This window comes from Neodiprion fabricii, chromosome 5 (genome assembly GCF_021155785.1).
Source record: "Neodiprion fabricii isolate iyNeoFabr1 chromosome 5, iyNeoFabr1.1, whole genome shotgun sequence".
NCBI lineage: Eukaryota > Metazoa > Arthropoda > Insecta > Hymenoptera > Diprionidae > Neodiprion > Neodiprion fabricii.
The window spans coordinates 8,671,964-8,699,090 of NC_060243.1; the positions used below are offsets into that span (position 1 = coordinate 8,671,964).

General features: G+C 36.0%; 2 protein-coding genes across 6 annotated transcripts in view; both read right to left on the bottom strand.

The window, feature by feature from the left end:
- The window catches only part of LOC124183794 (NAD(+) hydrolase sarm1), a 183,075-nt gene that overhangs the window by 111,010 nt on the left and 44,938 nt on the right, over window positions 1–27,127 (bottom strand). The gene's annotated exons all lie outside the window — the stretch shown is intronic.
- Window positions 1–27,127, bottom strand: part of LOC124183800 — a 94,085-nt gene that overhangs the window by 27,300 nt on the left and 39,658 nt on the right. Inside the window, exon 2 of the mRNA XM_046572809.1 lies at window positions 3,106–3,215. The gene's annotated coding sequence lies outside the window, so the exon portion shown is untranslated. The remainder of the gene's footprint in view (window positions 1–3,105; window positions 3,216–27,127) is intronic.

A 27,127-nucleotide genomic window follows, 5' to 3' on the forward strand; every position in this document is an offset into this window, starting at 1 on the left:
AGTCGAGTCGGAATAACGAGAATCAGTTATTACCTGTAGCTATAAATTGCGTCTCGTTCGTTACAGATGCAAGTGTATACAGGCATATGAGTTATATACCGACTTCGGTAGGTATATAAATAAAAATGGAAAGAAAATAAAAAAAAAAATAAAAATAAAAAGAGGTTAGGAGAGAAGTTGACATTTTGCAAAAGTGTGTATAATAAAATATACGATATCTACTCGCGAGACCAATGATCAATATCTCCGGAACGTGTGTAATTGCTACCAGATCGTTAAATCACTCTCTATGGCAGTCGTCGGGCTGATTCAGTGCAGGTCTATAAACGAAATACGTCACAGACGTGCGCGTGTCTCGTGTAAAAATCAACTCGCGCACCGTAACGTTGCCTCTGTTTTTTTTTTTTTTTTTTTTAATGGCAAAACTAGCAGGCCGCGATACGAGTGGTTAAAAAAAAAAAAAAAAAATGATACACACATATATTTGTATACATGTACTTACGTATGATGCATAATTGACAGGAGGGGAAAAAGAGTAGGGAAAAATTCGAACCGGCTAATTCCGTAAGCCACATGCCGAGTTACTGGCAGCGTAAAAAAAAAAAGGAAAAAGAAAAAAAAAAGGTAGCATTTATTATGTAACTCAAAGAACAAGGAGGAAGGTTAGATAAGTGTTCCTGCAAAAAACGAGAGGAATAAGAATGTTTGAAAATGAAGAAAAAGAAAGTAAAAAGGAAAAAAAAAAATAAATAAAATAAAGAAATAAAGTTGGACCCTATAATTTGCATTGCTGATTAGTCGATTTTACGCACTCGAATGGCCGAGCGGACTGGCAACTATTTACCATTTATCAAGCTTGTGTGTATCGTAAAATTGTGGCAGTTGCCATCGAAAATCTGATCTTCCGAAAATTCTTCGCCCGTGTGTGTTTTATATCGATTTTGATGGATTCGTGGTGATTATACGGTTGGTTGGATTATGCATAATACGAGATCTGAGGAAGAATTAATGGCATATGCAAGGTTGAGAAGAAACGAGAATGTAGTCATTATGATAAAACGAATATAAAATCTGTCGGTTCTATGATATCAAATTTTATACCGTCAATTCTTCGGTTTTTTTGTCATGTTACACGCTTCATCAATTAAGGATAAGGTTCGTTTTTTCATAGTCGGTCAAAATGGTTTCTTGAATTAACCGCGGAGGAATCGAAAAAACAAATCTTTCCGTACGGAAAATTATTGATGCACATAATTATACTTTAAGCATTCTCTAACTTTTTTCATACCTTTCGTCAGAGTCAGAGAAATATAATTTATGTAATTTATAAAATAACGTCGGGCATTAAAAAAAAGTCAATCAAATAACTAATAATTTCACATGCAGGATTCGTCTTTATAAAGTTCGTATAATATATACATCGCAGCCTGTGCAACCTTATTCAACCTTTTATCAAGTCAATTAATCGTCACTTCAAACGAACAAATTTATAATCCGATTCGTAGCAATGATTGATCATTTCATGGCCGGTTAATTTGAGTCAAAGGATTTAATTATAGGGTTTAAAATTTCGGAAGAAATGAAATTTGCGGGCTAATTAAAATCGGCACGATTCCTAATTTTCTCTAATCCTTACAACGATTTTCTAGTGAAATATTTTCAATTTGGTTTAGCGTATAAGCGGAAACTTTTTCATAATATGAAAAAATCATCCGGCGATCGGTATTTAAAATCTAGAAATAGAAAAATTAGAGAAGGAAAATTTATGAAAACTGCTTTTGATTGTGAGAGCGGATAAAATCACTAAAACCGATTATTTTGTACACAAATATAAAATCTGTTTGCGGGCTAATTGAAATGGTTATTACTTTTTCCACATTTCTAATAATAAGTATGGAAAAAAAAAAAAAAAACGGACAACAATTATTGCACTTCAATTCGATGACTCGTTCGAGAATTTTGTTATAACGTCAACTTTATTACGTTAAGAAAAAAAAAATCATTTCTCAAACTTGCGAATAACGCAAACGTTCCAACAACAATAAAAGGAGCAATAAAAACTTTGTACGTTCATTAAGTGCAATAATTCCTATCGCAAGAAAAAAAAAAAAAAACATTTCCCTTTCTCTGTAAACCAAATTCAAAAATCTTTGAAAAACGTTCATCTGAATTCTATTTACTCGCGATAATAAATCGTCCAAACTAAATATTCGCCAAGTATTTACTAACGAAATTGAAGTACATCTGTACATCTGTTCATATTTTCCAGAAAATTATTTTTTTCTACGTATAATAAAACGCGTTCCAAAATATGGCGCAGAGAAATATCGAATATTCATGATTTCGTCCTCTCGAGAATTCTTCCGCAAAGAATGGGGGAAAAAAATGAGAGGGCAGTGCGTAAAAAAAGTAGAACAAAAACAGAACGGTTGTAAAAATTCCCGAGGGCATAGGTGATCCCCGTAAATTCGACATTTTATACGACGGGTCGAATAGTTTTGAGTTTTACGAGAGAAAAAAAAATTGGGTTACACACAGGATTTTAGCCGCGAGGCTAACTTCCCGTCTGTTCAAGGGTCTTAATTTATTATTGTTCTCTTTATTTCCCTTCCCTCCTTCTTTTCGGCTTTACAAAAATTCACCGCATCGATATAGCGTTATTTTTTAAACGGACGTGGCTTGTAACCTTTGACCGATCGAGTTTCGCCCATAAATAAATTACAGATACCGTTGGTCTGATATTTGTGTAGGGAAAAAGAGGGTCGAAAAAAATTGTTTCGATATAAAAATTTCAAAAATTTGAGAGTAATAAAATGCGACAAAAACGCCGTTCGATTTAATTTTGGAGAGTAAAAAATAACCGCGTTTCTGGCCAACTATTTTCCGTTTTTACTTTTCACGCTGCAGACGAATCACTTCTTGGCAATATTTTAACTTTTCTTATCTGTTATTTCCATGTTACTCGTTTTCTTTTTTTTTCAAGCTCCTTAAATCCAACTTGGCAACGCGAATAGAAATTACGCGAAGTTTAGATCAGTTCGTTCAACTTTAGGTACGATATTTAAATGCGTTTCATACACGTGTGTCTGTCTCTTATATACGTACGTTATGTATTAGGTATGACTTGCGAGTAACTTGAGATTGGAGGCAGAGTTAGCCGAGCCCGCGAACAGATAAACGACATCGCACGTAGGAATACAGCTGAAGTCACTCACCTGGAACAGAAAAATATTGAAAACGTGGTGAAACTCGTTTCAATGTGTGAAGTTTCGTGTTTTTCATTTCGTTCGGCATGTTGGCTGGCCAAGAATCGATACTTGGTATTTAATTTTATTGCGATACAGACGGACATTGAGTATTTATCAAATTATCAAACTCGTAAGGCTACAAGGATTTGTTTAAATATGGCAAAATTGGAACTGTTATATTCGCAAACAAAAGCTTGAATATCGCTGTTTTATTTGAAATTGCCTCAGAATTGTTCAAAATCTAATATATTCGTTCAATTTTACTCTGCGACAGCTCATTTTGTTCAAACGTTACGAATTCATTGAAACAAATTTTCTCTTTATTTAACATTCTTTCATTTGTCAACAAAATTCATTATTCAACGATACCAACATGATAAGAAATTAGTATTTCAATCCAGTCGTAGAAATGAGTTTTTTGAATAATATAAGTCGAATATAATTTACTCAATTCTTAACAGTTTTGCAACGAAGCATCGATGCCCGAACTTTTTTCTCCATTATTTCCAGTATTTTCTATTTCTATATAGCTAATGAGATCTTCGTAGCTCAAGCTCAATTTAATTCTTTGATAAATGTAATAATGTCGACCATCTTCTTATAAAATCGATAAAAAGTATCGGTTCTCGGCAAAAATTCAATGCGAATTGTATTCAGGCAATAAGGAACAAGAATAACGATTTTTCGCAAGTCATTGAAAGGAAAGGAACAGAGAAACATAAACGAAAAAATGTAGGAATGTTATTATTGCCCATACAGTTCCTCCGGTATATCAATTCGTCGTAGATGAATATCTATGTCAGTTTTACGATGTTGTCAATGATGTTTACAATGTTTATACTCATCGAATTTCGGGAAACCATATAATAACATCGTGAAGCGACAGATTTTTACTTGCAAACATGTATTAAACACGATACGATAGAATCGTCGTGGTTGTGATGCAGAAACGTATTGAAACTATGCCAATTCGGAACGTTACGACGCGTAGATATAACTTCAAAGCATTCCAGGCAAACCCGTCGCCACACATAAAGATCATCGTTATGCTTTCACGCTTCAGAAAATTTTATAACACATCCGAAAGTCACAAAATTCTAAACGTTTTACAACTGCAGCCAAAAACCAACCGGATCAAAAACATGATTTCTGGGTCAGTGTGGCCGAGTGTTACCTAGAATTCAAAATCTCACTTATTGTTGGAGCTATTTTTATTTTTCTTATTATTTTTAGTTTGCAGCACTGCAGGTTTTCAACTGGAAAAGTTTCCGCCACAAAGAAGCAATTAGTGGTTCATTAAGTCACCGGACTTGTTATATACTCGCGCTGATAAGCAATAAGGGTTCAACCTGAACTTGGCCGTTATAGATGAAGTGAGGTATGTCAAAGGGAAGTAGTAAAATATCGAAGTAGTTGCGATTACTAGATTAGATGATAAAAGTGCCCTAAGTGCACGGTCAACTGCTAACGTAGTGAAACGAAAATATAATCAATATAACCTAAAAACTTGCCGCAAGACGTTATTGATACCCATTCTTGAATTTCAAATTTGCTAACGACAAATTTAATAAATGGAACAAATAACTTTATTCAATTGAGACTTGAAATTATCATTTCGTAAGTTTTCTGAAAACAGCGCCTTCGCAAAGCGGATATCTATCTTTCTCCGTTTCATTCTATCCTGCTGTAACAATTCTTCCCCCTTTCTTTTAAATGTGTCTCTTTTGCTACAGCAACGCCATCTCATATGTACATATTATGGCACACTCCCGGTGGTTTATGAATCAGTACATCAATTTCAGAATGGGTTGTGCGCGAGTCGTTACAACAAATATGCTTATTTCATATACATGGTTCAACGACATTTCGTGTGTTTTCAAAATACTTTCTTTCTTCGAGTGATATTGCAGCACATGCCGGGGACGAAGTTTCGGTCAACATCAACCTATGTATAAAACTCAAAGTCTTTCTGACGTATGTTCGCTCATAACTCCGGAACGACTTAACTGATTATGATTATTTTTTTTCTGTGAATAGCTACAACGTTTGACCAGATTTTAGGCTATAGCGGGAGAATGTTTTGAAACTTGAAAATCAACCGCGCATGCGCGAGTTTTATCGGCTGGCCATCCCGAGTTTCAGCTGTCAAACTGTTTCTGTCAGCGACGTAGCTGATACGATTTTTCGAGGTTAGAATATCAAATAATTGAGGTAGTGACTCGGAAAGGTTTGGGAAGCATTTGTTATCGGGTCGGAAAGTTGATTCTTCAAAGAACGGTCGGAATTTAATGCTTATGCTCTTTGAAAATTCAAACGTAGACATTTTGCGTAGGTTGGCACGCCTGCATCGCAGACAAAAATATCGCCGCGTGAAGATTTCGCCGACCAATGAGACTGAATTATTTGGCGCATGCGCGGTTGATTTTCAAGTTTCAACAGATTGTCCCGGTATTTCGTTACAACCGGATTAATAGTTTTGAAGAAGTAACGATATTTGTAAGCCAAGTCAGAACGGGATCACAAATTTATGCGAACGCTGAGTCAATTCTTACAGATAGAGGTTAGGTCCAGCTCAGTTCTAGATTCAGTTAGATATTATCAGTTTTCATTCAAATATTCTCAACTGTAAGTAAAATTTTTCTTATCTGAATATAATTTTCAATTTATCACAAATTTGGGTTGCTAGTAAATCATAAAAATGCGCAGAAAAAGACAAACGAATTAACGAAGAAACAAGCTCCCTGTATTTTCCAGTTGATTGTAATTTCGTGTGTGCAAACGCTGTGTGGATTTAGCAGGGCGAATATATTTTCACTACCGTTTAAGAAATTGAAAAAGGGTCATGAGAAAATCACGTGCGATGATCGCATTGCGGTCGTACCGATATTGCAGGTTATACTTACCTACACCTACTTTGCACTGTGATACTTATAGTTTGGATTATATTTTAACGTTGGCACACTCGCCAAGGCTAAACAACCCACCGGTCAGCCTTACATCTATGTATGTAAGTACGTAAAGTCGGTTCTATTTCGAGGCGACAACAATTAACCGAAATATTAGACACAGACGTTAAATTTCCACCGGCCATAAAACGCGACCCCGAAATTGCATAATATACGTGTAACCACGAACTCAACATTATACATTCATTTGATGTGTTTGAAACTTTGAAGATTGGGTCGTTTGTGGAACGAATGTTATTTTTTTTTTTTTATCCATTACTCTCAATCTTTATCATCCAAAATTGAAAATAGAATTTTCTCACCTTGAAAAACTGCTGAATAATTATGTAAAGTCTTAATAATGCACAAACGATTCGATTGCTTTAAATTGAAATATCGATTTTGGGCTTCTGGTCACGATACAGGAATTAAAATCAGTTCTTCAAAATTATGGGAACGGTAGATTGATAAGCAAATAAACGATAATCGATCGAAATGAACGCAAGAGATTTAAAAATAGTACTAAAAATTTGAAAGTTTATTGAAAATTGTTTGGTAACAAACGATCGCGGTTAGATCGCATAATCGGTAAATTGCAACACGTTTCATCATGCTTATTTCCATAAATAAATTTTATCACGTATACACTTCGGAGAAAAAAGATTAAAGTTCGCGTTATTCCATTTTCTCGGGTCATCTAGAGTGGAGTTCAGCAGATTTAAACTATGTTGCTGCAGCGATCGTTAAATTGCAGAAACTTCAAATGCACCGCGTGAAAAAACATCGATTCTCGCAATAAAGAAATTAAGACACACGCTGCCACCGCTCATAATTCTTTACGTGCATATTTTTATTACTGTTATTGCATATTAATTGGAGCAAGACGCTCACATTGAATTGAAGTATAATTATTATATAAGTAAATTCACGCTGCTACGCTTGGCGTTTCATTGAAGAACGCCGCGGATCTAATGCAATATGTATAAATATACGTTAATTGTTTAATACATATGGCACATTGCCTCGGTCAGTTTGAATTTGAACCAATTACATATTTTCGAAATTTTTCTTAACCGATGATTATTCGTCGACTACGACTTTTTTTTCAAGTAAGAGGGTAAAAGTTCGGAAGCAAAAAAACTTCTACGTTGCGGCTAGCAATAATTTCCAGCTATTTTCGTATTGGAGATTCGATTTTTATTATCGTTCATGTATTATTATTACTAACGATTTCAAAAAATTATTCAATAAATCAGACGGTGTCGTGAACATGTAAATTGTTGATAGATTATATCTTGACAGTTCATTTTGGGTGAAACACCAAAAAAAAAAAATCGCTGATTTTCTTCAAACTTCAGTTTTTGTTGAATACTTGTTTTTCCCATTTCTCGATGCAGAGCGAAGTAAATTTGACCGATAAATCGGTTCAAAAATTGATGTCTAAATGGAAAAAAAATTACACGTCGAAGAAATTGTGGGATCTGTGAACACTGTTCGTAACGTTCGTTCAATGAATAAATTTGATCAAGTTACATGGAACGAAAAAAAAAAAAAAAATTATATCATGTAACTACAGATATAAAATTTTACTGACTTTTTGTCGATATTCTGAAAATCGAGATGGACAAACAAAAAAAATTGAATCGGCACGGAATTCCTCGTGCACTGGGAAAAATTTTCCGCTCAGTTCTTAACTGTTTTCATTTTGAAGCCTTGTTTAACTAAAAAAGTAGAGTAAACCTCGGAAACTGATTTTGCGTTGCAATTACCAACAAACGATCGATAATGTCACAAAATGGTTACGCGTTCCGCGTTTTTCGTAATTCCAACAATATTCAAACAGTTTTTTTTAACGACACCTGTTTTACTGAAATTTTCTAGTTACTGTAACAAATGAAATATTTCTTAGTGTTGCACCACGAAAAACGAGTAGCTCGCTTCTTTCCTTCAGTTCTACTTGTCCTCGACTTTGCCTGAGAATTCTGCACAGGCGTCAATTATTTAGGAACTTAAATTACCTCCCGGTCGGGACGATACACGCACACACACACAGTTAAATTCGCACAGCATTACGTAAGAACGTCTAATTGGCTAATGAATGAATCGCGACCTGATTTTCTCCCCTCTATTTTAGTTTCTTCTTAAAATTCTCCCTCCCTTTTTCGTTCAATCTTTTCTCCATCTAGTTAATAAACTCTACATTTTGGAATGTTCTTTTAACTCTCAGACATATTTCAAATCGACAAATTTCAAAACAGCGTATTCACGTTTTTTTCCCCAAGACCTGTTTCTCCGATTCAAAATCCTTAATGTGTTATTGAAAACGCGGTACAAAATATTTGTGAAAAAATTCTCGCACATCAGTCACAAATGTGTTTACCTATCTTATTGTACAATTATATATTGCGCGGGCGCCGACACGAATTAGGGTTCTAAATTTTTTCCTCACTGTTATATTCATATTATACGATCCTACAGGTTATTCGTTTTAATATACACGGTAGGTATCCGTGGTATTTGCGGCATGCCAAGCCGATTGAGACCGAGTTATTGTTATATCTAGACGTAAAACGTGGGCACGGTCACGTACGAGAGTCGAATCGTCGAGCCTTCAAGAAACAGTGGGACAAATAGTTCTCAGAGTAATCTTACGTTTCTGATCTAATACGACATTTACGAAAAAATTTTTAGTCTTTCCAAATATTCGAAATACAATTTCGTTTCAATTTAGTGAGCGATTCGCCAAACTATTACAAAAGTACAACGAATTTTGTCCAGATGGAGTCATTCGACATTTTTGCCGACATAATTTATCATTATTTTTCTGTAACACTCAAATTTATAGTCTCACCTGCGATGGCTAGTAATGAAGAAAATTGTCTCTAGCCTGCTTCGAATGACAAATGTAATTTGTGATTGATAAGATGACGAAAAAAACATAATTATACTTGCTATCCGCAACTGGTGATACGTAAAATCAAGCCGATCAAGACAAAATAAAATCCAAATTACATTCACATTCTTACGCGTTCGCGTAAGTAAGTTTTCAAGTGAAACACTTGCGTACGAGAAATCTTAGACTTAACACAGTGGATAGATTGTATTGAAAAATTTCAATCGGATAGGATAATGATTTTAAATAATTACATAAATTGACAATTGTAATTGATTCGTATAAAAACATCAGATACTAATTTCAAATACAATTTGTATTCTATTTTGCCTTAATTACAAACACATATTTACATTCCGCTCTGTAAATACAAATTGCATATTCGGATTTGTATTTTAGTTTTCCAAATCGTAAAAGAAAAAAAAAAACCAACGGAAATTGTATGTGATATTTTTTTTTTTCCGCAATTAAAAAATCGCAATGCAACTTGAATTCCATTTTTTTCTCAATACAAAAAATACAAATGCAATTTCTAATTGAAATATATGAAAGTGATTACAAATCACGACACCGACTTTGCTTTGTTCTCCGATCGGTTAGTTGAATTTCGCGAGGTGAGACGAAACGGTCGTGGATTTGCGGTGAGTTTTTCTTTTTTTTTTTTATTTACTTTCGGCGGCGATCGTTTTCACACCGTAAATGGATCACGTTATTCGTTGCAAAACAAGATCAAACTACGCGACGCGGCAGAAAGCGAGACGTATATTAACATCAGTCGTCTGACGATGCTCAGGTGTAATTGATGAGTATCAAATGCATGGAGCACTGCCGCAGAATCATTCTGGCTTTCGTCTTTGGTCCTCCGGGGATTCTGGGATTTACAAAGCGGAAATTATACCTACTCGCGGCAACCTCGCGAAAGGTCCGTTGTGGCTTTTTCACCCAACAAGCTTTGCACACCTTGCGAGATCATCCAAGGCTTTGTTGTTCCCTTTTTTATTCTACACGGGGTGAAGAATTTACACAAATATTTTTTGCCCGACTTCAAACGCGGCCTGCGTTTAATGGAAACGATTTTTCAGGATCCATGTCGAGTGAATGAAAAACACACATGAATATTTAACATACGCGAAACTTCAATATCGTTATATATCTTTTCAATTTTGATTTTTCATCAATTTATAGCCTTTGGGGTCCTCGGCACCAGATATTCTGTAGAAATATTAAAGAATTTTTTACACATGGATTAGCGCCTGTCAGACTTTTTAAATTTTGATCGTTGTTCCAATTGCTGCGAATTACTTGAATTGTCTTCGGTGAGCCGTTTTTTTTTTCCTCTTTTTTTTTGTTTAAAATCATATGTTTCAAATCGGTTTCATAAATATAAAACTGTCAACTTGCCCTGTATGCGTTACGAGTGAAAATTCATTGAAATCAGAAGCACAAAAAGTATGAAAAAATCTTAAACACTGATGTTAAATTTTTCATCAAATAGATTTCCAGACGAAGAATTCATTTTCCATCGGAAAAAAAAATGTAATTTGGTATTAAAATCGTGCATAATTTCAAACTTCTTTCGATGAATCGTAACTTGGAAGAAAAAAAAAAAACGCGCCGGTCTTTTCAAAAAAATTCGAAAATGCAGGAACAAAATATCTGACCTATACGTTTCCGAAAGCTTCGTTTCAAATTTTCAAGATATTTCCTTCTCGATCGTCGCGTCCGTAGATTTTCAAAACAATGTTAGAAACGCGTTTCCTCGCCATTCCCACGAATTCCTCGATTTCCGCAGCATTGACTCGATACAATTTCTCGTACGAATATCAATCGAATTCTATAAATTTTAAGCCAAGTTGACGCATTAATTTTGTACAATGTATTTATTCCGCCGATGGTGGATTTGCCAAGGATACAAAAACCGGTAGCGACTTACAGCGACGGGACTTCTACAGTGTGAGAGTGGCTGGTCTTTGCCATAATGCCAAGAGTCGAGTTGCAACTAACAAATGGACCACCGACGATGTCGGGCGATTTTTTTCTTCTTTTTTTTTTTTTTGTCCCCAGTCACAGCGACGAGCAGAAGAGCAGAGCTTTCGTTAACGGCTGAGAGCAATGCGGGAAAAGAATGCGACGCACAGTAATAATGACAATAATAAGGACAACGTTAAGGATAAATATAATAAGGATAAGGATGGTAAGGATAATGATAAGGATAAGGATAAAGATAAGGAGAATGAAAACGATGGCAATAACAATAGCAATAAGGATAATTTATATAAGGACAAGGATAAGGATAATAATAAGGACAACGTTAAGGATAAATACAGTAACGCAGCGTAGTGTAGAAATCCTTCATAAATACAGCAACCATAAAAATAATAAGGATAAGGATAAGGATAAGGTTAGGGACAAGGAAAATAAAAACAATGGCAATAAGAATAGCAACAAGGATAATATATACAAGGACAAGGATAAGGATAATAATACAGAGAAGCCAAAGGCGATGAAGAGAGTGTCTCGCGGAGAGCGTTTAGCTAACGATGGTAGAAACGAAAGACGAGCTAGGCGGAAATCCGAACAAGAATAGATCGGCAACTCCATCTGCGTCTACTCTCTGAGAAAAAAGTTGAACTATTTTTGGCTCTATCGGTAAGTAGGAATAGAACAGCGATGAATTTCACGCCTTAGCTCCCTTGTCGCGGCAAAACATGCAACGCCTGAGTTGAGTTCGCTTAATAGATAGACGAATGGCTTGTTTAAATTCTCGATGAAAGTTATTGACGTTGAACCTATATTTATAAATTTGAGTATTGTTTTTATTTTTTTTTTTTTCTGTCATTTGGTTACCTTAATTCGACACATTGTAAAATTACCGTGCGAAGTTTGCACGAGTTCTCGTTGGAATATTAGGTCGTAGAATAACGTGGAAAACACGATTTTTTAGTGACTTACGTTCGCCAATTAACTTTTTACAATCTATTATATATTTACTCGAACAGTTTTTTTTTTTTTTTTTTTTTTTTTTTTTTATAAATAATTCTGCCGTATCAATATAAACAGTTGTAAATTTACCGAAATATTCCTGACACCAATTTCATTCTTCTACGGATGAGAAATATAAATACGAAGTAATAAAAAATTAATAAAAAAAATATCGAAATCAACAATGATAACAATGATAACAGTGATAATTATCAACGGTATAACCGAATTAGTTTAAGACGATATTCTTCAACAATACTTGGAATTTGGTTGAAAATAACAAAAAGAGAAAAAAAAAAAACAGAAAAGAAACCATTTGCACAGAATAAGGCTTACAAATTACGTATTAATTGCCATGTATTAAGCAATTTACTTATAGTTAGAAAACTTGGACGAATGCGAATTACATGCAATAGCAGTAGCGTGAATATCACTGCTTGTTAAAAAATCTTTAGATTAAAGAGAAAAAAATAAATAAATAAATAAATAAAAAAGGGGGGAAAAGAAGAAGAAGACAAGGTTTTACTTCATTCACCGATCAGCGTATAAGATTACGTGATTGCACGCGTGAAAATATTAGTAGGTATTATATATATACGCCATACGGGTTAATTAATTCGGAGCGATAGAAATCTCACGTAAAGCAAGGTGCTCGAGTATACATTATACGGTATAATATCGCTGAAGTGAGTGAGTGAGAACTTCCTTTCGACTCCGCGTGGACGTTCGAACGTAACCGGATGTGTGAAACGAGTGGGAAAATGTGGGAAAAAATATGAGGATAAAATAAAACGAGGCTGAACAAAATGAAATAAAAAATGATGGAAAGAAAAAAAAAGAAATAAATAAATAAATAAAAATACATCTACAGCAAGGCTGCACCCTGCACTTCTATGCAAATACGCTCCTCGAGTAGCAGCGAGAAAATCATTTGAATAATTATGTTTATCAATGAACCGAAGCAGCCGTGTACTTCACAGCCTGCGAGGTAAAATCTCGTTTTACATTTTACATTTTACATGTCGGGCAGTGAATAGTTGTCTCCAAGATTTTGTATTTTCATTCTTGTTTGTTGATTCTTCTCTTGTGTTTCCTTTCGATGAGGTTTAAATATTTTAGTTGAAGTATTTTTCAAAATCGGTCATTTAGTGAATTTTATCAGCGCAAGGTAACGTGATATAATTATAATTCTAAGCTGAATTGATGGAATTTTATATAAAATCTGTTTCTTTTCCATTCGTAAGAACGTCAAATTATTCGAAAGAAACAATATCCACCTCAGCCACGTTTTGTAAATCGATCGATGAAACTGTTAAAAATTAAACATAAACAGAATACTAAAAATGTAGACAAGGTTTCCAATGCGTGTATGTACCGGGAAAATCTCTTGAAACTTGAAAATCAACAGCGCATGCGCGAGTTTTATCGGCTGTTCGCGCAGGCTGGCCAACCCGAGTTTCAGCTGTCAAACTGTTTCTGCCGGCGACGTAGTTGATACGAATTTTCGAGGTTAGAATATCAAATAATTGAGGTGGTGACTCGGAAAGGTTTGGGGAAGCATTTGTTATCGGGTCGGAAAGTTGATTCTTCAAAGAACGGTCGGAATTTAATGCTTACGCTCTTTGAAAATTCAAACGTCGACATTTTGCGTAGGTTGGCACGCCTGCATCGCAGACAAGAATATCGCTGCGGGAATATTTCGCCGACCAATGAGATAGAATTATTTAGCGCATGCGCGGTTGATTTTCAAGTTTCAAGAGATTGTCCCGGTATATATATGTATAAAGGAATACTGCGGTATAGAAACCGAAACGAAGTATTTGGGGATCAACTTTACCAGATAACTACCTGCTGAACTTTTATTGGAAATCATATTTGCAAGATAATTCAGACAGAGACGAAATCGTATCTCAATTTGTACAACGACACGAGCGAACGCGACTCATCGAGCAATTGCCGACGAACAATTTTGTTCAAGATACAATAATAACCATTATTCATCGATACATATCGATTCATTTCGACGCAACGAATGAAGCAGGGCGCGTAATAAGAACGTCTGGATATTGTAAGGCACTCGTCGCCGATACGTTGGTGAAAAAAAACGTTCATTATCCCACATAATTCACACACACACACACACACACACACACACGCGTGAATTTATTTTTTTTTTTTTACCGCGCGTCCTCAATCTCTCCTTCAGCTTCCGTCTCCCCTTTTGATTCAGGCTCAACCGTCAGGTTGAAATGTTCGTCAGCAAGATGAAGATATTGGAAAAGCATATGGACGTAGAAAATAAACCGCAAAGAAATGGGTATTTTTAACAGAAGATTTATTGTTTCAGTTTATCATTTTTCGGAAAGTTTGAAAAAATTTGAAGACGTAGGACGGTACGAAACTGGTGTTTAACGTCCCTGAAATTACGGACGTACGTTGTACTTGAAATCGTTGAATGAAATCCATGTGGGAGGCGGATGAATGAAAGTTTTTAATCTCTTACTTCGATCGGATTCTCAGCTGCGCGAGTATCCGATCGCCTATATAAATGCGTGGGCTAGTCGTCGAACACGAGCACTCAGGTACGTCCACGTAGTTCGAGGTGATTGGTGAACGGCAAGGCACGATATCAATTACTATCATCTATACCCTGACTCCGAGACGAATCAAGAATAACAAGAAGAAGAAGAAGAAGAGGAAGAAAAAAAAAACGCTGCAACGGTACCAATGAAATGTGTCTTATATCAATGTGTACCTGCAGACTAAGGGACCATAAGCTTCCAATGACGAAGACACGATTGTACAGTAATTGTGAGAGAGAAGAATAAAAGAATACCACGAGTGTAATCCACATCTTGTCATGTAATGGAGATCGAAGATCGAGTACTGTTTGTTGAATCATTCTTCACACCATACCGCGTTACAAGAGATCCAGACCCCTTTAATAATGTGCCACTGATCTGAAGACGGAGAAAATTTATCGATCCAGCACTGACAATGAGAGAAATTTTTAGTTCCGGTTAACGCTCGGTCCTTAACTATTTTCATTTTTCACCACAATCGACAAATACAGTTCTAGGTAGAAAATGAAAATTAGTTTTCTAGCCGTTACCGGAAAGTCTGGTATCCGTTGCTATTCTTTCTCATTACGATCACTGTTGCTATATTTTCTTGTAACTGCAGCGAAAATTTAACGCTTGTGTAACAATAAATTGACGTTAAAGTCTTGTTTAACTTAAAAAGTCGAGTAACCCGAACAAACTGATTTTGCGTTGCAATAACCAAAAAAGGATCGACGATAGCGCAAAATGGTTACGCGTACTTCGTTTTTCGTAATTCGAACAATATTTAAAAAGTTTTTTTTAACGATACCCGTTTTACTGAATCTTTCTAGCTTCTACGAAAAATGAAACTTTTCTCAGTGCAGTACCAACGTGTTTGAAACTGATTGTCTAAAAAACCATGAGGCTGAAGTTACGAAATATCAGGGTGAAAAATCGTGACTGTTGGGTAATTTTAGAATAACCTTTAAGGAGCTGACTTTTCAAAACAACGGTATATTCTGTTTGTACTGATTTACCGAGTTTCGGACACAATCGTAAAGGTGCGAAGTAGCGATTTTTCCTAAACACGAGTTGTTACAGTAACGTGACTAACCTCCTCCTCGTGAAAAACCGTGATCAAGACACGATCGTCATCGTCAAAATCACCAATTGCGAGAAGTATATTTCAGATGCGATGCAGCAACTGCGATTCCTGACCGCAACGCGCATTCTGGAGCATTGTTGTGACTGTGATCTTACTTGGATGCTCTCGAAGCTGTTGTTGCACAATCAGCATAAGGAGGCACCGCTTTGTTTGGAAATGCGATTCCATGCGTGTCGGGGGTGCAACAATGGCGAGATTTCCGACACCACGAGTACAACGTCCGTCCGCTTGCTATCATGGTTACAATTCTACCGCCGTTTCGCCTTCATCCTGAGTTTCTACCGGCTCGCGTCTCTTATCAGCCGAAGAGTTGCAGAGTCCGATTATACGACTGCACGTGCAGTGTGTACGTCCAGCAGTGAAGGTAAAGGTGCATTATGAACACGATACGAGCCGAGAAGCCTCAGCTGCAACGGAAGGACGGTGACACTGTACAACCACACCATTCGACACCTCTTCACATGTGTTCTTGTATTCCGAGTCGCTGCATCCATGCATCCGTGCATCCATTCGAGGGGGTGGAGAAGACGACGAGTGTGTAAACCTGCACGAGCCGCGAATAGTGCGCGAGACAAAGGAGGATATCGCTTAACGTTTGTTACACGGTTCAACCGAGGCCAAGACGATAACCCAGCATCATGTCTGACTGACCGGCTGATGGATGGATGGATGGATAGATAGAGGTTCGCTATGTCCGTAGCGATGTTGGACAGGCACAAAATGACTAAGAATTAATACAGAATATTGAAGAAATAGAAAATGGAAGTAAACAGACACACCGAGAAAAACTTCGTTTGTTACAGTAACTAGAAAAATTTAGTAAAACAGGTATCGTTAGAAAAAACTGTTTGAATATTGTTGGAATTGGGAAAAACGAGGTACGCCTAACCATTTTGCGCTATCGTCGATTCTTTTTTGGTTATTGCAACGCAAAATCAATTTCTGAGGTTCACTCTACTTTTTTAGTTAAACAAGGCTTTAGCATCAATTTATTGTTGCACAAGCATTAAATTTTCGCAACAGTTGCGAGAAAATATAGCAACATTGATCGTCATGAGACAGAATAGCAGCGGATATTAAACTTTCCGGTAACACTAATTTTCATTTTCTACCTAGAACTGTATTTTTCGATTGTGGTAAAAAATCAAAATAGTTAAGGACTGAGCGGTAACCGGCAATAAAAATTTCTCTCTGTGCAAGAAAAATAACTTAAAATAGGTAAAGTCAAACAAATTAAAGCAGATTACAGTGGAGAGTGTAATGGTAGGTTTGGGTTCTAGCAGGGGATGAGATAAAATACAATTCAAGTTAGAGGTAACGGATAGAGTAAAATTAAATGAAATTTGAAAAATTAAACCGAGAACTGGCTACCAATGCGATACTGACGAGGAACTCTGGGATAAAGTTACTCGATGAAGTTATAAATTCAACGGTTGAAAATCTGATTTGAAATCAAAGGCACTTGAGCGACAAAAACATGATTTGGAACAGTGAGAAATCGATTGAGGCAAATGAAATTGTTGGAAATTTTTACCGATCACTCGAAATTACATTTCACAAAAATCGCACTGCAAACATTGGAAGTCGTGGAAATCGTTGCAAGTCTCACGGTAATCGCCAAATGATATTCATTGGTTAACGTTCCGTTATGATTTCTGTTTCGTTATGTGTCCTTTCGTTAATTTCCACCTTACCAAGTGATTTCCATCGATGTCCAATGATTTTACAGCGTTTTCGGTGATTTCGGTGAAAATAACTGAAAATCACGATAAACGCTTGGAGATTGTTGGAAGTTGGAGATACATTATATAAATCAATGTGAAAAAATCTGAGCAGATAATTTGATATCCGAGAAAACGGCCCCACGGATCAAGTTAATTCATAAAACTTATTCACGTGGTTTATTAAAGTCAGGAGCGAATGGAGTTATAAATTCAAGTGAAAAAGCTTAATTATGGCGGTCATACTTTTCATTGATGAAAATTTCCGATTGTCCTCCAATCCGTCAGAAGCAAAGCTGCAGCGAAAAGCTCGCGTTGCGGTAAATATTCAAATTTCTGGGGCAACTACGACTTTGCGATTCCCAGTAACGCGGCGAGTGTTTTACCTAATTGACTTTCGGGTCAATTGCAGCGACAAGGAGTGTAGAATAATCGAATCCTATTGCGCGATAACTAACGACTATCTTCGTGGTGCATTAATTTATCAGTACCGATGCCGAAATGATAAAATTACCAGGGAGAAGCGAACTTGAGTGGTTTTGAACAAGATACATTAGGTGTGAAAGTGAAGGATAAATCCCAATTTGATAAGGCTGAAAAAATTTCGAGCGATGTGGGAAAGTATCAAAATTTACAATTTCTTTCGTCATTTCAAGTCGCGTGATTCAAGGATGAAGAATAAACAGCGCAACAAGAAAAACGCCTGAGTTTAGATCACGGAAATCGATGACTTTGATGAGAGTCAAAAATTCCAAGCTCTCTCGATACGGAGATAAAAAATGAATGAAGCATGGATAGACTTGGGAATATAATTGTCGTAGAATTACAATTGACTAAACTTCACGGCGTGTTGAATTTCCTGGCACAGCATTGAGGCAAATTACCCATTTCTTGCGAAAAGGTCGGTAGGTGAATTTTTTTCACACATATCGCCAGGTGAACACGTAATTCCATTGTGATATAACGGGTATTTTATTATAACTCGAACGAATATTATTGAGTCGAAACATTGTCGACTGTCGGGCTGTGAAATACGACAATTGTAATTGCGTATCAGTGGAGCGAATCATCGTCGCGATCGTCCGACCTTGGAGTGAGGTGAAAATCCATTAAACCCACGTATATGCGCAAGTGTTACGATGAGACGAGGAATTTTCTTATCGGAAATCTCATCTGTCGTTAACGATCATCAGTGGCAAACCGGACGATGCGGAATGTAGGATGCACAGTTTATTATTACTGCATAAGCTTGATCGTTAGGTTGAAGGCCTCGAAACCGTGCAAGAATAAAGAAAGAACAGAGGCTTGAAATGTCCGACTCGAGCTTGTCAAGTTGGATTTAATTTGTAAATAAATGTCCCCGTGATTCTAAAAAAAAAATTATTAAAACATCACGTTGTTCTGCTGTTTTATCATCGAAAAGTTGACGCAGCCATTTGTTGCAACATTTTTTTTTTCACCACACCGTGTGTTCCGTAGGTATAAATTTTTAATTTCGTCCGATGTATAAATATCAAGGCGCAAGAAAAAGGAAATGAAATAATTTGAAAGAGATATTTCTTCGAGTATCCGGATGTTGCGGAAGCCAATTCACAATTATGGACGGACTTGGTGTATGAAATTAAGTAGCAAATGATACATGTTAAACATACAACTAAACGGGGCAACGTAATATCGTTATAAATTGCAAATGACAAGAGATGCAAGTAATTTGCAAGTGTAAAGATAATGAAAATTATAAACAAAGATAAGCCGTAGGTGGTCGTAACAAGTCGATACAACTGCGATTCGGTAAACAGAACATGTGTGCCAATCGATTACGTACGTTCCGTAATAAAATATGTAACGAATGCGTAACACACTGCATATCGGCAAAAAATAGACTTGCGTATAATTTCGATATCTTACATACACGTAGTTACGGCTATTTCCAGTTATCTGTTAAAGTAGGTTGAAAATGGGAAGTTGATAAAAATTTTTAACGATCGTGCTCGCACGTTCGAATACAGAGAATTTATGCCTCAATCGTCTTTACAGTCGTCTCACGGCGATGTGCATTTAAACGAAAGGATGATTTAAAAAAATTCATTTTGCTCTCGCGATCTGATATCAAATTATAAAAAAGGAATTCGGAATTCGTTTTTACTTGGCAAGTCAAGATTGTCTAATCAAGGTTGGATGAGAAAGGAAACTTGTTATACGTTTTTCTGTATCATTGGATTTATGAAATTATCGTTATATTTGTAAGATCCGAAGATCTCTTGAAAAGTACGAAAATAAGAAATACTGGAATTATAATCAAAGGCTTAGACATCGATGGTTAGTTTTGAATCGTTTTAAAAATGGTTGAAAATCTGATAGATTCCTTCGATTCAATTTAAGATTGTTTATTTCATTCGGAAGACTATTTAACTGCAAACAGTTTTCTACAATTGGTAATAAATTTATTGTAATATTACCGTTTACTGGTTACGATAGTTTTTCGAATACAACAAACCATCGCATAGAACAAAATCGAATGAATTGTCTACAATGCATTTAGCGACATCGCAACGATATTAAATAAAGAATAGCCAAGTTTACGATATATTTACAGTAATCATCGCAGTTAACAAATGTAGTAATTACATAAATAGTCAATCCATCTGATATCTCTAATAAGATCAATGAAAAGCGTCGATTATTCGACCACAAATTCCTCAAGCTTTCAATTCAAACTGTAGCAAAATGACTGTAATTTTATATTTGCTAGCGAAAAACGATTGAAGCCAATCTCTTGCAAGCAGCGATGCTCAAAGGCGTCCAAATATAGATAATGGCCGTAGTAACCTAACGAGTACCTAGTTACATATTCGCGATATACCTTTGGACACAATTTTAATGGGTTACAGCTCTGAGACGAGGTTCGAATGAGACATCTGCCTCGTATAATACAAGCTAGATTATACGGGAGTGAGAAACGTAACTTATCTTCGCCATTGTCTCTGGGAGGTCTGCGGTATAACCAACACTCGTACCAATACAACCTCTCGGTTTATTGAGGAGCAATTGATGTGACCTCGATATGGACTGTGATCTTGGCTACCATATCGCCGCCGGCTCTGAGAGTCCGGTAAAAATATGTCCAAATTAAAACTAATCGATATACGGCTGCATTTTTGTTTGGATGGGGTTTTCGACGCGCAGGAACTGAAATCTCAAGTCATTTTCAAATCTCAAGAAATTTTTAGTTCCGGTTACCGCTCAGTCCTCGACTGTTTTGCATTTTTCTACTTCCAAAACATTTAACCTGTTCAGTTGCTGGCTTCAACTTCATCGAATGAAATATGACCTGACCATCCTGTAGAGCGGAAAATTCTACATGGAATTATGGCCTCGTATGTCGGGAACGGAGTCAGATGAGTAAAATGAGAAAAAAGAAATTATACTTATCGACGGCATTTGGGAGATTTTTGTGACACAATTTTTTCTTCTTTTAATTTGTTAATCCGACTCCGTTTCAACAATGTTCCGCTCTACGCGATGGTCAAGTCATTTTTCATTTACCGACAGCAGTTTATCGGCAAAACGTATAAAACGTCAAATTTTGCTGTTTTCTCGAAACGCCGGTTTTGCAGCTCAAAAATTACGTCAGATTTCAGTTCCTGTGGGTCGAAAATTCCTATACACAAAAATACTCAACTCCAAGGCAAGTCATATTTTCTGGCATTATAATCGGGTTCAACCCTTTCGGTAAAACATTTTTCAACTCAATATTTTGGCCTGAATTTTTGTTACTCGGAAGTTTTCGGAGTCGCTGAGCACGATTCTGAAGCAAGAATTAGATCGTTTCTAAATCCAAGATGGCGGATCCATCGTGGCGGATTTAAGATCGAACAAACTATGAAAATTAGATGATTTTGAAAGGGTTAAACCGCGTTAATCTGGCTGCCATTTGCAATATCTCAAAACAACTGATTTTTTATACTTTTACAGTTAGTCTTCGATCCAACAAATCTGTATTCTCTACGGATTAAAATTGAACGTAGAGGCTTTCTGCCTTTTATCTTGATTACAACCGCTTCTTGGTTACATTAAGTCAATTTTTATCAATCTCATTTATCTCTGAAAAATTGAAACTGCGATAAATTTACGCGTAAGAATTTCTCGCCTTGAAAATCGATCTGCAACGAGGAAGAAGAACAATAACAACATAAAAGTAAATCATTGCATTCATTGTTTCATTTTACGTAATACTTCTCGCTGGACGATATGATCCTTAAATACATTGTGGGTGTATAATAATGAGAATGTGATTTGTTTACGGAGAGGCAATGAAAACAAGGCCTATAATTTGTCTATGCATATATTTCTACGCGTCGTTGAATGGCTGACTGCAGCGGCGATACTTTATTATCGTCAAATCCAGCCCATCAATCACCGCGAGCAATGCAAAAGCAATAATTAATTTCCACCCACGCATTGTTTAACAATTGCGAGAAAGCAAGTTGACCCAGGATTTTCTATATTTCAAAGTTTAGATTCGTTCTGAATACAAATTTAGCATTTTAACATAAGTCTGTACCTTATGATTAGGCACGGACGATTCATTTTAGTATCGATATTAATAAAAGAGTCGATTATACTGAATAGAAAAGAAAAAAGGAGCGTGTCACGCATTAGTTTTCCTTAGCGATACAAAATTTAAATATTTGCTCAAGTTGAAAATTAATTCAATGACATTCAATGATTTTATTAGCAGTTGCAATGCTTTGCAAAGAAAAATCACGTTATTCTGTAACAAGTTTAGTATTTTCGCTGTTGATCTCGAAAAAAGTGAATTTTCACATGATTTCAACTTTAGCCTTGAATAACTTTTGAAAGAGTCGAGTTATCATGAAATTATAAGAGAACTTTTTTGTAGAGCATTCAATTTTTTACAAAAACGTGTGTCGAACATTCATCTACATTGCCTCATTACTGAGCCACAAAATTCGGAATGAAAGTAAAATTATTTTCTCGTGTTAATCATATCGAAAACGAAAAATGGCATTTAGGGATCAGTAAATATTAACGTTCACGGCTCAAATTTTAACAGGCACCCTATTTTTTCGTCCTGCAACTACTGAAAATGTAACTTTGAATAAAATATACTCTTTTTTTTTAACCACCCTGATGTATGTACACTAGGGTGGTCCTTGTTTAGGGTGTTGACGAATTTTTACCGCCCCATCACTGAAATCAATTTCAAATCATTTGAAAAGAGTCACCAAATTTTTTCAGATTCTTACAGCAAGTCTGAGACAGCCCGCATTGTGATCGAAGTTTCTTATGGAAGTGACACGAGAAAAACTTGTTTTCGCACTATATATTTTATCGCGAAAGTAACAATGTTCCAAAAAATCTGTAACTGCGAGGTTTTAGTCGGCATTAGTGATACTATATGAAAAAAAATACACATCATCGTACGAGGCAATCTAGACGAATTGCACTTCCTCTAAATAAATAAAAAAAAGTCAGGTTTCGAGGTTGTGCAATCCGTCTAGATTGCCTGGTACGACGATGTGTATTTTTTCCCAGATAGTAGCACTAATTCTCACCAAAACCTCGCGGTTACAGATTATTCGGAACATTATTACTCTTGCAATAAAATATATACTGAGAAAAAAAGTTTTTCTCATGTCACTTCCATAATAAAAACTTCGATCACAATGCGGAGACTATCTTAGATTCGATGTAAAAATCTGAAAAAATTAGACGATTGTTTTCGAATTATTTGAAATTGATGTGGGGGATGGTCTGGCAAAAATTCTTCAACACCCTGAATAAGGACCACCTTAATGTACACTATACCTCTGTAGAATAAATTGGATTCAGAGACAGGCGAGAGGCACTGGCGAACAGTTGGCAAACGCCAATCATCTATTTGATCAATCAAACGGTTATAAAAATGTATGGAACGGTTCAGCTAACGTTAGATTCGGTAAAAAAAAAGGACGGTCAAGATGTATTATGTATATTGTATACACATAGCTATGTTGCATATGCATATTATGTGCGATCGAAGTACGTTATATCTCTGTAGACGTATTTCTGTTAAACTTACGAAATGTTACTAGGCAATTTTATTTTATTGGGTAATAGTAACCGACCATATTAATTAAAAATTGATAGTGATCATTTAAACATAATAAGCACGGTTCACTCTTGCAAAGGAAATTACGCGTGTTTGAAAACGAGAAATTTTTCACTCAGAAACAGAGTGTCTGTCCTAAGCGAATGGAAATCGTACAAACAAAATCGAAACTTATCAATTTATTCGGCGATTATTTGTCACATGTGGAAAAAAATGTTGCCAAATGATTATTTTATGACTACATTATAACAAAATTATTCTATCAGTAAACTGTAACGTTAAATTTGAATGAAAAGAAATTTGTGAAAAAAATTAACAGTTTATGCAATAATCCCCAATTTATTTTCATTCCGATGAAAGTAATACAAGTTGGGATTTTTTTTGTCATGCTCTTCAGAGAAGTCAAATTTGTTTTAAACAGTGAGAAGATAAAAAAAAAAAAGAAAATTCTTGCCATCTGTATTTAGGTATAAACGCGCGTACCGCAAGTGGACGGAACAAATAATCCCAGGTAAGTATTTGTGCCCAAGTATATAATACGTAAAACATAACTGACGCGGTGTTTACGCGTGTGGTTTATCGCTTGCCGCACTCGTAAGGCAGGTATACAGGTATGTAGGTTTGGTTATACAAACCTGTTGAGAGGTATGGATTATAGCTTGCAGTAAAGTTGATAAAGATGTTGAAATTTCCTGGAAATTATCGAGTGCCGCAACGAAGCGATTTTCCCTGATCGACGATTCTAACAACTCTACGAGACAGATATTGATTGTAACAAGAGTTTTTTTTTGGCGTCATATGTATAATACAACGTAGGCAAGCGCGTTTTTGCATCACTTATAGAAGTATCGTCGATAGTTTCTCACTAGTTTTCTAAATCCCGTCGTTTGTATTATACATTCACGGTAATTTGTCAAAGATATTATTTCAATTCGAATTTTTCTTCTTTATTACCGCGTGAAACGGGATTTGGTTTGTTTAAATAATTTCAAACTTCAACATCGAGTCAGCGATGTTATACTCGAGAAGCTGATTCAGAAATAGTGGAAAATCGAGTTCGGGTGCAGCTTAAAAACGAAGTCCAAACTCGTAACGATGCGTTTTTAGGCAAGAATCGTTATTTCGTAACTTTTATAGAAGCCCCTGAGATTCTAAAAACCGTATAAAGAAGCGGAACACTTCTAAAATATTTTGAAAACTCGACACTTTCAAAGTCGTTTTAAAGTTCGAGGTACTGATTATTCCCTAAGAATCGTTACGTTACCGCCTTTACCGACCGAGTAAACATGTCACCTCTTTTAACGACTATCAAAGCCTACATATTACTGTTATGAAAATTTATAATGTAAGCATCCGGGAGCTTTTTTCTTTCAAGCCATATAAAACAACGGTTACTCAATTACAATAATAAATTTTCTGTCATTATTGTGGCGTAAAACAAATATTTCATCTTAGTAAATTCTTGTTTCGTATCGCCATATAAAATTCCCTTACCTACATGGGACATTTCAGTGATATTGCAGACTTTCGACAATATTAAAAATTAGTGACACTTTACTCGGTCGATAAATTCTGACCGTACAGCATTTTTATGACGTAGCTAACCTCAAATTAGCGATGTGACTAGAAAAACTAGATAAAGAAACGTTTGTTGCTCGGCCGCTACTTGAATTTCCGTTTTTATTTTCTCCCCGAAATTTTCTCCGCTTTTCTTGGATTCGGAAGCAACGCTTCTTTGTGTAAATACGACCCAAAAAAAAAAAAAAAAAAAAAAAAAACAAAACTGCCGCTCCGTCGGCAATGCGAGAAAAGCGTGCAGGTAAGACAAGGTGAGCTTGTCCCGAAGGAAAGCCGAGGTTATGTGTGAGTCTACGTATAAATGTGCGTTTGCAAGAGGCGTGTACGTAGGTGTGGCACACAGCGAGAAGGTGAGGTTAAAAATAACTCCTGAAAGCACAACGACCCGCGACCGTTAAGAATGCAGCCCGAACCTTTTTAAAAGCCGTTTAAATCTCCGCCGTTGCAGTTCACCACCTGACCTAACTCACGGCGATGAGAAAGATGAGAAAGAAATCTGCAACCCAACGGATTCGTCCGTCGACGCTTTGTAAGCACACACACGTATAATGTATATAACGTGTGTGAAAAAGAAGAAGCGTAGTAAAGAAGAGAGCACACTCGATGCGCGTCAAATTTCAGAACAGCTTCTCAAACTTTTGACGTATTTCGTGATACGATCTTGTGTCTCGCTCTTTTTTTTTTTTTTTTTTTTTAGGTAACGGAGAAAATCAACGATAATGAATTACGATGAATGTGCCAAGCTTTGATAGCGAAAGAGGAACGGAAAGTGACTCAAAATTTTCGACAGAAAGTTATATACTTTTTTATGAAATTATGGTTTCTTGAAGCGGTGGCCTCGTAGATTACGACGTTGACGTATCTACGTGTGTTCAAATATCACGAGGATGGAGTTAGTAACGTTACTGTAACAATTCATGTTTGAGAAAAATTGCTACTTCGCACATGGAGAAAAATTTCATTTGTATAGTAACTAGAAAAATTCCTGTTTGAATATTGTTGGAATTAAGAAAAACGAGTCGATCCTTTTTTGGTTATTGCAACGCAAAATTAGTTTTCGAGCTTTACTATACTTTTTTAGTTAAACAAGGCTTTAACGTCAATTTATCGTTGCGCGAGCGTTAAATTTTTGCAAAAGTTGCAAGAAAATATAGCAACAGTGATCGTAATGAGAAAGAATAGTAACGGATACTAGACTTTCCGGTAACAGCTGGAAAACTAATTTTCATTTCGTACCTAAAACTATATTTTTCGATTGTGGTGAAAAATGGAAATGGTTAAGGACTGAGCGATAACCGGAACTAAAAATTTCTCTCGGTGCATGCTTGAAAATTTTTGAGATTTAGTAAGCCATTATAAAAAAAATATACGTTAATTTTGAAATGTCAACTCCATGAGTCTTTTTAAATTGCGCAATAATTATGATTTTCCCACATTTTTATTAGCTCGCTATCTTGTCTGATATCCGTTTGCTTGTCTATTTGGTAGAAATCTTGCAATTGCTTTCAAACTATCTTCCCGATGAGCTTAGAGACTTGAAACTTTAAACATAGCTGAGAACTGGATCACTGTGCAATATTATTTGCTTGTTTGTTCGGTAAAAATTTTGAAATCGATTTAATTTTTTAACCTGAGGTTTCGTTACGTTAACGTCACCAACTTCAGTCCGATCAAATATCCAAGACCACGTATCGCGAACATAAAAAATAAAGAAATAAAGAAACGTCATATTTTCTACGAAATCGTGATAGTAAATTCGTAGAATTCATGCAATTTTTTTGTTTCTGTGTCAAGTGAAAACGTGTTGGAGTGTTTTTGTTCAGAATTGCATACAGAACAGCGCTGTTAAGCCATCTTTCACATTTGCGATATGCGAACTTAGATATTTGGAGACATGTAAGTCAACGTCCCCCCTCAAAGTTTGAGTTCTTACTAGA